This window comes from Homalodisca vitripennis, chromosome 5 (assembly GCF_021130785.1).
Source record: "Homalodisca vitripennis isolate AUS2020 chromosome 5, UT_GWSS_2.1, whole genome shotgun sequence".
Classification (NCBI taxonomy): Eukaryota; Metazoa; Arthropoda; class Insecta; order Hemiptera; family Cicadellidae; genus Homalodisca; species Homalodisca vitripennis.
In genome coordinates this window covers 45,193,978-45,206,625 of record NC_060211.1, presented here as the reverse complement: position 1 = coordinate 45,206,625, position 12,648 = coordinate 45,193,978, and the positions used below count along the sequence as shown (strand labels likewise).

At 31.2% G+C, this 12,648-nt stretch overlaps 1 protein-coding gene across 1 annotated transcript in view; it reads right to left on the bottom strand.

Annotated features, from left to right (window-relative positions):
• The window catches only part of LOC124363452 (neuropilin and tolloid-like protein 2), a 1,362,382-nt gene that overhangs the window by 1,277,258 nt on the left and 72,476 nt on the right, over nt 1-12,648 (bottom strand). The window lies entirely within an intron of this gene.

The following is a 12,648-nucleotide window of genomic DNA, read 5'->3' as shown; positions in this document are numbered from 1 at the left end:
AGTAGTTTAATTCTATATATTTCACGATTGCTGCATATGTAACTAACACCAACCTATTTTCAAAGATTCACAGTAACAAACAGGTACTAAAATGTGTATCAAAGGGTTTGATAAAACGTAATGAGTGTTACATATTTACCAATGTGACTATAACTGTTTTCTGGTTATTACCAGAGCCTTCTGGTGCACGCACCACTAGGTAGTATGCATTGCATAACTACTAACCGCATAGCTCTCACCATTATCGTGAAAACTTTGATGATGACCCTTTGACCCCAATCTGAACACATTTCTTCCTTGAGAACTAGTATAATGTATGTACGGTCTTTCAAGACACTAGGATCTTCCTATTAAGAGTTATCATGCAGATTTCCAGACAGACAACGACACATTTTTAAGAGGAGCCATACCAAGCCATGCCAATTTTCTAGCCATACCAGTGATAGGCTTCGTTAAAAACTCAGCCGATTAATTTATTGTTAAATAACTAAATATTTTCTGTAGTAATATAAGGAGTTAAAGTGTTTAATGAATACAATTATTTATGTTGGTTAGATTCTCCCTTGGGAATGTTTTAAACAGTCTCTGTACCAAAACCGAAATATTTACAGTTAAAAAAACGCTATGCCTACTTTTGTCATGTACATTGAACAGTATTCAAAAACTGAAGCAATTTCAAAAGTGGCTATCTTGAAACTGTCTATTTCTTGAGTGAGGCTAGCAAAGAATTAATTTCGGTTTTTTATACCAAACAACAAGACATATATGTACAGATTATATGTTTAGACAGTTATACTAGTATTAAATGAAATGAAAAATTCTTTATTTGAAATGAAAAATTCTTTATTTTTACAGGCAAAAGTATGTTATACATTAAAAAGTTATAATATATGTAGCTAAATTATAATGTTATTGCTTTATTTATAGTGTCACTTCCCATTTTATATTTTTACGTTAATAGTTTACTTTAACATAAAATTAAAGTACTGATGCAATACTTCATTTTTAAAATAGTGAAATATTACATTTTCAATCAATCTATATATATATATATATATATATATATATATATATATATATATATATATATATATATATATATATAGAGAGAGAGAGAGAGAGAGAGAGAGAGAGAGACTCCCGGCGGAGCAAGTACTTTTTGTGATTCAATGTTTACTGAAATAAGGCTATTGCCATTTACACAATTTAATATTGTGTATATTATACACAATAAGCAGCAGAAACCACGAAAAAGTAAAAGATATATTCTCCTAGTTTATAAAGCAGAACACTAAAGTCATGGTGATATGCAGGTACTTTAGATAGGAAAAATATGTGAATTTAAAGAAGTAATGCTCTCAAGTATTTGCCTTCCGACGAGAATAAATTGTTCTTTCTCATTTTATTTTCCTAAGTAAGAGATTACTCACAGAAATGGTTTTCGTACTTTATACAGTCTCAACGTGATATATTCTTGGATGTATACTCGTTCACACATGTAGCAATTCAATGTATAATTCAAAATAAAAATAAATAAAGGACAAAGTATGACTTCGCACGCGTCTCTTAAGCTTCGCCCGTATATTTCTTTGCCTTCAAATAGTGTTTGGCTATTTAATATACGTAACTGTGTCGTAATTGCAGTTTATAATGTGCAGGCGCTTTGATAACTTTTATATCTTGCATTACAACCTGGTGGTGAGCTACATCAATGGGCATTGCATATAAACCTTCTAAATAGAAAAATACAAATAAATACAAATTTTCATAGTGATCGGTCCAATAGTTTCTGAGTTTATAAAGGACAAACACACAAAAATTCATTTTTATATATTACTAGCGGGCCCGGCGCGCTTTGCTGCGCATTTCAATAATTTTTTGCAAAAGTTGCCCGCGGCTTCGCACGCAATTTCCCGTTGAAAACAGTACACTATATTCACTTATTCTTTTTCTATCACATTCTAAACATTGCTGAGATAATTGATAGTCGTTCCATCGTGAGCCTCTTGGGCGTATTATGAAGGTATGTACCATATTCCTGCCTCTATCTAGCTGTTACCCACGGCTTCGCACGCAAATCTTAAGAACCGAAGTCCTTATATTACTTAGTAAATTTTTTTTTTACTATAATAAATTTTAGATTAAATTAGTTATATCTCCGATGCCACGATTGAGCTTGCTTTGTTGTCTCGATCGAGAGAATATGTACACACGGAGTTTTGAGAACCATACTTCTGTCAAAAAAAACAACTAAGGTTGATTTTATAACATTCTTTATATTTGTAGCCAACGTAAGATAGTAATTATGATATCTGCATTACTCTTCTGATCAAGCATGAGCATGGTTTATATTAAATAAATATTGCAGTTAAAGGTGAATTTTTACGTCAAATTTGAATTGTATTATCTGGATAGTAAAGTCTATGTTTAACAGTGATTGCAAAAACAGTTTAAACAAAATTTGTCGTTTCTCTTAAGCTTACTCTATGCTTTAAAACTATAAGTGTAATATATGTTTACAAAGAACAGCTGATTAAAAATTTGAAAAGACGTTAACATATGTTTGCTGCAATGCATTTCTTATGGGTATTTCTGTAACCAGTGGGGCGGAATCCTGAATCGGGAAAGGGATGGGCATAGCTTATAAACCTTCTCCGTGGAAAAATACATATACGTACAAATTTTCATCATGATCGGTCCAATAGTTCACGATTCCATAAAGGACAAACATACAAACATTCATATATATATATATATATATAGATTATTGATCATTGGTGCAATCTGAATTTAAAATTAGGCAATGATGTCTTCTATGCAATCTGCATTACACAACTGATCAAGCACTTTGCAATAAAAATTTTCTAAATTTTAAATGTAAACAAATGTTTCTGCCTCTTTCATGAACTTCAGCTGAAAGTATTAACAGCTGTTAAGTATCAGTTCGCTTTGTATTATGTGTCGTAGCGCAGTCTGTCGGATCCAATATAAAACAATCTAACATCAACAACGATTTATAATTAATAAATTAAATAAATTAATTAAATAAAATATTTAAATTGGACGAAATTTACTCTAGTATGTATGCCTATGTTACTTCCAGGAACGTGTAGAATCACTGTACAAAATTTCACGATGTTTCGTGCATTGGTTCCAGAGTTATAACGGAACATACAAACAAACATTCGTATTTATATATATATATATATAAAATATTGGAATAATTTTTTATGTTTTACAAAAAAAAGAAAAAAAAACAATGATTATTGAAATTAAATAAGGCTATTGCCATTTATACAATTTAATGTAAATAAAAGTCGTTTGACAGGTATTTGGTCTTCCGATCATATGTTAGTTTGCTTATTTAAACGCATATGTGACAGATACGGCCAAATACATAATAATTGAATCGGAAAAAGTAAGCGCTCTGTGGTGTAATGGTAGCTTATTCACCCGGCAAGTGAGAGATCCGGGTTCGACTCCCGGCGGAGCAAGTACTTTTTGTGATTCAATGTTTATTGAAATTATATATATATATATATATAGATTTGTTGCATAATATTTAAGACTCACTAGCAAATATTGTGACCAGGTAATTGCATAACTAACAACCCGAATATATTGTATTGCTTCTCCTGAGTATTTAAAGTAAAGTGAAATAAGATGTCATATTTCCACAAACAAAGTGAGAAGCCCCCTCTCTAACAATTAACCTGGGGACCAACGGCTAAGAGGTGACTTCCAAACCACCAGCATTGGCCGGGCAAGCGGGCAGATTGCAAGGACAGGATCGCTTAGCGGTCACCCATACAAGCAGCAGCCACGCTCGACGTTGCTTGATCTGGTTATCTTGCAATAACCGTTGTACCCAGTACACTGCGCAATCGGCCAGTTACTTAATTAATTAGATGAATTAATAAAAGTGTGTAAATATAAACAGGATCTCAGTTCAAAATGAAAAACTTACAATTTATTGTGAGGGTGATACTTTATTTTACATAAAAATAATATTATTAAGTTTTTTTATTCTTCTATCATTTTTGTAATGTTAAAATTAATTTTTAATTTTTTAAATTTCAAAACTTTGTTGTCTTAATCAATTTTACTATGTGGAAAATTATGGAAAAAATATTATGTTTGGATAATAGTTCAAGAACAAATAGACAAATATGCTATTACATAAAAAAATAGTAGTAATAGAATGTGAAAATAACCAAACAAAATTTTTCGCTCTTGCCATAGATTTTGCAATGTAAGTTATCGTATTGTGTAAGATACTTTTAAACAAACAACTATTTTTTTAAATCTCAAACAAGTTATCAACATGTACTACTTTAAGTTGTTAGGTTCAATTCAACTAACTTTACCCAAACAAATTCGAGTAATAACAGTTAAGTTACTCTGAACTCAAAACTATAAAAGAGTTATAAGTACTATTAATTTGATCTATAGACTCATTTTTAAAAAAGATGGATAATTTTAAAATTTGGGAATTAGAATTTTTATAACAGTTCCAGGGAGTGCCACTAAATGTTAAAAACTGTTAAAAACTTAAATTTAAATAAACCTTTAACCTGTCCCGACACGCACAGAAAGTTTGCCAGAAAGGATACAAATGACAAGAATGTTCCAGATGAGCTTCAATTTGTTTATGTCTATTCCCATTAACTAACTACCACTATAAAAATGGTGTGTCAAGGATTACTACTGTAACCTGCTTCGTACAAGCTAAACACAAAATAATCGTAAAATAAAAAAGCTAAATAAATCAACTGCAATGTTTTCAAAAACGATTGTAGTGTATTTACGACCTGTCTGTTAGTAAGAAACTCGTTATCGTCGTAATGGATGAAGGACGGAGAAGTATACGGCTACTTTCATGAAGAAAAGCGCACTCGGCTATCGAAACAACAAAGCTGTTGACAGCTATGTTGTCAGCAGCAGCGGTGAGACCATCTGTCACCGAGCTTCTGTAGGTCTCCGGCAGGGATGTGGCGACTGGCCAAGTCCCGTGGAGTGTGTCTCCTGAGATTTACAGAATGGACATCTCATCCGTCCACTTTCCCCAAAATATTTTTATAACGTGTATGGATCATTCGGAAATATCTGGATTATTAAAAAAAAGAAGAAGCACAGCAAAAATTTTTCATGTGGCAAGATATCTTTACAAAAACTATTTACAGGCTTTAAATTGTTTATTAAACTTCGTTTATATATGGAAAGTAATTAAATGTGCATGTCCAATTTACCATGTAACGTAGCTCTGGGTAATTGAAGCATTTTGAAATCTGACACAAGTTTTCGTTTGTTTGTCGAATGGATGTAGAGAGCGAAGCTTGTTACGCGACACGTGGGGCTGCGACTCTTACCTTGACTATTTCAAGTATTCTTGTGCTGTCGTTTATACAAAAACAAAGGCAATAAAACAGGAAATAAGTATTTACCTCTCCATGTCAGACAAAATAAAACAGTTATCAGAAATCGCAACGTAACATTGCGGTATTTAGGCTACATGTGTTACTATGTCCCATGTAATATCGCATGAATGTACTCATGCAATAGATCTGCAAGCTTCGCCTTTTGACCATCCCATTAGGTAAAATGAAGCTCATCTATGAAGCTTCATGTAAAATTTCAAGCCTCTAGTTCTGTTCGTTCTCGAGATATCGTAACTGAAATAGTAATTTTCCTCCGAGTGTTAGGCGTCGCTACCGCTCAGCCAATATATTAATACACTTGCTATATTTATATACTACTAGCTGTTTCCCGCGGTTTTACACGCTTTCGTAAGCTTTGCCCGTGGGTAAGCACTTATGGTTCAAGTGAATTATATTTCCAACGCTGATGTTGAGTGTATCTGTTGCCACGATCAAGAAAATTTGCCAAAAATGTATGTTTATAGCCGTTGTACACGTACTTGTACATTATTATAATGTGATATAGCACTCAAGCTTTTAAGTTCCGCCAGAGACTTATTTTAAAGACAAATATACATTAAAACCTAGTACCTTCAAATAGTGTTTGGCTATTTAATAACGTAACTGTCTCGTGATTGCAGGTTATATGGTGCAGGCGCTTTGTTAACTTTATATTTTGTAGTGCCGCCTGGTGATGAGTTACTGTACATCCATGTGCATACCATATAAACCTTCTAAGTGGAAAAATAAATATACACACATTATTTTAATGATCGGTCAAATAGTTTCTGAGTCTATAAAGGACATACACACAAACTATCATTTATATTATATATATATATATATATATATATATATATATATATATATATATATAGAGAGAGAGAGAGAGAGAGAGAGAGAGAGATAAGTAAAACCGTGTCATTTGCATATATTAAGAAAGTATATCAAACACAATACAATAGTTCAGTGTTGTTAACTGGTTTTGAAAGGATGCAAATCTCACAGACAGGACAAACTTATTGTATAACTTTGCATATTGGATTTTAAAGAGATCGTCGTAAAACGTGCTTTATTAACCTATTTGGCGTAATGACCCAAGAGAAACTTGATGTTAATGTGAAGGAACAATAATGGTACATGGAGTTTCGCCGAGTCAGACAACCAGGCCTTGGATTATTACTCGCAAACTTTCCCAATATCAGACTTAATATTGAGATCATAAGAAACCGGGGCTTTAACTGACTACATTGACAGACGACCTTTTTCTATTACCAGAGCCACTATAAAGTCAAGCACTTTATTTCAAATACCTTAGATTGACATTTTTGCGTTAATTCTTTTATAGCAGTTTAGTTCTATTGGTAAAGACTGTTTTAGATTATATGAAACAACTACATTTAAATGAACTGATTACAACCGCATTAATGTTTTAATTTATGCAAATTAGAACAATAAAATGTCTTGGAAAATACTGTGGGAAAACTAAATACTCAATTTAGTCCCAAAAAAATGGACACGTGTAAAATCTACTACTGAAAGATGACGTAAGTCTGCACTAAACGACCAACAGAAAATTTACCAATGGTTATTTGCATGGCAGATATAAGATGGTGTCGTAACACTTAACATTGTTGGGCTTTTTTCCGTCTTGTTTATTTTAAGCGCGCATTTTAGAGGTATTATCCTTGGAGTTACATATAAACTTGTTTGTTGTGATTCCTGAATTATGTGCCTCACAACGCGTTGGTACGCTTTGTTTATTTTAACCCAAATTTTAATTATGTGTGAGGTCATTTATTCACCTGAGGAATAAATCAGATTTGGAATGTACTAAGGGATGTGCCTATGTTAAGGCACCTATTTTTAGGTATACTTTTCTCAGAAACTAATAAATAACAGTTCATGAGTGCTAAGCTGTAGTTGCTGTAATGCTTTAAAAGAAGGGTAAATTACATGAAAGGAGGTTGTAGCAGTCATATTTATTTATGTTTGATTTTCTACATAAAAAAACTTAAATCGATATCATATCTAATATTTAATCTTTAGAAACAATTTTGCCAAAATCAAGTTGCCTATAAATTATTTATTATTGTTTTAAATAACGCTATAAGTTACCTGTAAAACTTTTGTGAAAAGAGCTTGAATATATTTGGAAATATTACTACTAAGTTATAAAATATACAGTGTTCGGCAGTTATCAAAAAAACCAAAAAATATTGATAATTACTTACAAAACCAACATTTCTGTGAACTTCCATTAGTAAAATCCATATCCAGAGTCTGGGTCTTCAGATAATTGCTCATTTTATAGAACCCTTCTTTTTATATTTAACTATTTTATATGTAATTTTTATTGAAACGTCATTTTTTCAATTGTCTTCACAGCCTCTTGACGCTTTAGACCAACATTACAGTTACACCAGATCCCCCACATACTTTTTGCATCAATTTTTCATTTCCTAAAACCTCCTCTTTATAACATATTACAGCACTATACACTCCATTATCAATTTGTCTAGCATAATGAAATATATTTTTTGAAATTCGCGTCCAAAGCAATATATAAATAAACAGTAATGTTTGAAAATCATCAGTTGTGCAGCTGCTTATAGCGTAATGAAACATATTGGATACTCTGTACCCAACTTATTTGCTTGATGGAGTAAGAATTTGATGTAGGCCTACTATTCTGTACAGTACTATATAAAGTTTTCATGAACAGAAAAATTCCACCCCGTGTAATGAAAGTCAGAAAATTAATTCTTAATATTAAACATTAAATTGTACGGATCGAAAAATCATTATTTCTTTATGAATATTTAAGCATTGATTATTTTACATCATCAGATAACAAATTGGCCTACTTAGGTAAAAAAGCTACGGGTTAACATAATAATTATTTATAATTCCATACCGTTGTACATTATTTAGCTAAAAGTATAATAAAGAAACATTATAGCGTGTCGTAGACCCGTAACAACGTACACAAACATAATAAGCTCATAAATAATTACAGATTTGTGGTATTGATACACTTTCTAGGTTATGAGCTTAAAATGTAAATAAGTGAACTAGATTACATTACCATCAAGAAGAACCAGGTCAAAGTCAGCAAATGTAGGGCTAACTTTTCATGTCCTTAGCAAACTGTGTGTCAGGCTACTTTATATGACACTTCATCCTTTTAATGCTTTAAAGTACAGACGGTTTGTAAGGTTACTCTCTTTTATTTTAAGATGAATTCTCTGTAAATTTTCTCAAAGACTCATATTACATTTAACCTACCTGGTTGCTTCATTCTAAAATTAACTTGTTTGCAATTTCAACATCTGTGAACTTAACCACATTAGTACTAAGGTTAGTATGTGCCTGTGAATAATAAATTCAGTTCATATTAAATGTATTATTGTTTCACTTACATTACCTGCTCATTCTACTTTTACAGCTGTACAATTCCGGTATTTAGCATTCTAAACCACTAAAAGTCCTAGTCTAGCTTTTTACACCCCGTTAAATATAATTACTGTTATGTATAATATCGTAACTTCCTTGAAACCATATAAGGTCTGTTTGATCTATAAGCTACTTAATTTTGTTATGCGTATGAATTAACCTTTGTGCCCAGGATCATGATATCATTGAACATATGTGACTTATTAGTTCTCAAGATTTATGAATTTTGCACTCCATGAAATGTTTTATCCACTACCCTGTCGTCTACGTTAATTTGATATAACATCCCGAAAATCCTATACATTGCAGCATCCACTTTCTATATAGTGGGAAAAAGCAACAGTTCCATTCCTTAAACGTAAAATGATATTTTAATTTGAACTCTGCAACGAGTAACATTATTTTTCATCACCATGCCTCCATAAATACTCCTCCCTTAATTACGGGTCCTTGAGTTCCTTTGAGTTTCAATGCTAAAGACTTGTTAGTTTCTTTCCTTAACTCTCTTAAACCTCTTAATTGTCCAGGCTTTTACTTAAGTTAATTGGAACCTTGGATGCTGAATTCTCTGTGTGATAACTCTTTCCTGCAGAATATATTCACTTTTGAAATAAACTTAGGTTTGAAATTACGAGGTCAAGAGACAATATTTGTAAGCTATCGGCTTTTGGTATTACCTCATCCTTGTCTAATAAAAATAGGGTTCATAAATTTCCTTAAAATCTTCAGTCCCTTGGAGTATATAGTGGTAATGTGCCAGTTAAGATATATATTGATACCTTTATTTTATTCTGCTCTTACTTTCAACCCCCAAAAAGTTTGAAATGGTCACAATAAGTTAGTAATAACAAATCCTTAAGGTGTAAATTTTCAGTCGTCTAAAAGAATATCAGAAAATTTGAAATATCCACTTTAAGCCTTCTAAAATTATTAACTGTACTGGTTTGAAGATAAAAGAGAAACAAGTAGAAATATTTATTTTTAGCAAGTAGATTGTTATATTGATCTCTGGAGGTGCTTGAGGTCTACCAGGTGGGAGATCTGTTTGGTATTTCTTCGTGAAATTCGTTTTGTTTTTCGTATTTTTAAAGACTTATCGCTGTATTATTGAATTAAAGAAGATTTTACTATTTGGTTTTCTAATTAAATCGTCCAGCTGAGAGGCAGTTAACAGAAATGAGCAAGTCATGGTTGGTTTTGAAATCTTGGTTATAGCTGAAAGTAGATAACATTTAAGAGCAGTATTGTTATTAGTAGTACGAATTGTAACAGGATGCGTAAATGCATCGTGTCTGGAAATATATATGGTGTAGTGAATTTATACATTTTGTACCATAATGTTTATTAATTTATATGGAATAGATAAAAGTATATTTAATTATTTCCTTTCAACGTTAAAAAACCAATTAAAATTTATTAACTTATGATAGATTATTAAATAATACTTAAAGAAAAGGGCCCAACCATACATGCAACTGGACTCTAAATCAGATCTAGGCATAATTAACGTATAATTAATGTAATAAGAATGTATAAATTATAATAAAAATTAGTGATAGTATATAATAAATTAGTGATAGTATTAACTTAAATACACTACTGTAAAAGATGTTACACCATATGGTGAAACAAATAAATAATAGTTTAAAAAACTAAAAAACACGCTTTTATAGCTAACCAAACTAAAAAATAGAAAATAATTTTTAATACAAAGGGTTTATATTATGGTAGTAGAAGGCAAAACAATCATTCATAGTCAATCACCTCAAGATAAAATTATAATAAAATTTTATTTATTAACAGAATAAATTAATTCAGAGTAAAAAGCGTGGGGTGCTTGATATATTAAATATTACAATCATTCTTTCGGTAATTATCTTTGAGAGGAGACTTATGAAATGTAGTAAAGTCCACCCCACGCTTTTTACTATGCGTTTAAATAAGCAAACTAACATATGATCGGAAGACCAAATACCTGTCAAATGACTTTTATTTACATTAAATAGTATAAATGGCAATAGCCTCATTCAATTTCAATAAACATTGAATCGCAAAAAGTACGTGTTCCGCCGGGACTCGAACCCGGATCTCTCACTTGCCGGGTGAATGTACTACCATTACACCACAGAGCCCTCACTTTTTCTTTTATATATGAAACATACACATACATAATAAATTAATGGTTATTGTAGTTCAGACTTGAATATACCCATATTTTGGTACATTTATTATTTAATTTATTAGCTATACATTTTCGGTAATGTGTAAAATAACTAAACTGTATTTGTTCAACTTTATTTTATAGTAAAAAAATTGCAAGAAAATGCAAGACAATTTTGGAATATTGTTGAAATGGAATTAGTTTAAAAACACTTAAGGCTTTGTCTGATAATAATACTATGTATGTTTCTGTAAAGCAACAACTCAAATTAGAATTATGTAATGTATACTAAACAAAGAACATGCATGGATCGTGTACTTAGAGATCTGCCTGTCAAGGAAACCACTGGAAATGGCAGATTCTGGATGACTCCTATAATATTACTATATTAAGAGTGTCAAGCACATCCGAGAATACCGAGACGAATGGAGACTTGAACGATGGGTTAGCGCAGATTAAATTGAGACTTGAACGCTGGGTTAGCGCAGATCGCGCGCTAGCTCCATCACAAAGGATCTATAAAAGAATTTATTAATCCTGGCGGTCCTTACAAGGATAATGAAAAACTATGATCAAATTATTGCATTGTCATCGGTCCTTGATACGTATGCAAAGTTTCAAATTAATCAGACTTCTGGAAGTTGGTGAAAATTATGCTCAAAGATTCCGTTACATAGATACAACCGAAGCTAATAAAAGCGTTTTAAAAAGATAAATAATAACAGTGCAAGTAAACTATAAAATTATTAACAACAATGAAAAATAAACTATAAATGAATAACAAGAGTAAAAAATATTACTATTAATGACTGATAGTGGTAAATAAAAAACTGAAAAAATGTTAAATATTTAACTTAAAATATATTAACTTAATATATTATTAGGATACTTTACTCAGATTAAAATTTAAAATAAAAAATGTACGCTATATGTACAACTTACGTATATTAATTTTAAAAAAGTTAGAAAAATACATTTTATGCATTATTTTATTAGTTTATAAGGTATTTTTATGTTTTATTGTTATATTTACTTTAGTGTTACAAAAATTCTGTTCCGTACATGGTACGTTTATCATATATTTACTGAGAATGATATCATCTTAAATAAAATATTTTTTCCATCGGTACGATTTTAAAACGTTATAGACCCAACGAGAGTTTATTCAAATGAAATAATTATCCTAAGTGCTCTTTTTGGAATTAAGTATACAAAATCCTCTGTATATCAAAACTAACAAAACGTTGTTGACCAAAAGGCTCCACTGTTATTTCTCCTAAACATAATACACGTTACTCTTGTTGTAAAAGTATTTATATAAAAAAATCAAGGGCAAGAAATATAGTCCAGTGTTGTATTTCGAAGTTCTTTCTAACAAGTCTGCAGTGATTAATGCCCTAAGGTACTATTTCTTACATAAATGTCCTATGCTTATTGGCATTAAATCCATACATACATCAATATCTGAGCTACTTCGATGATAGAAGCATTAGCCCTAATCGAACGTCACTCAAATCTAGTGCCAAGTATGGCTAATAATACAAAATGTGCCTAAATGTGTTTAACTGTTTATTAGTTTTCCACTGCACGTTGAAATCTTATCCAACGTGCGTA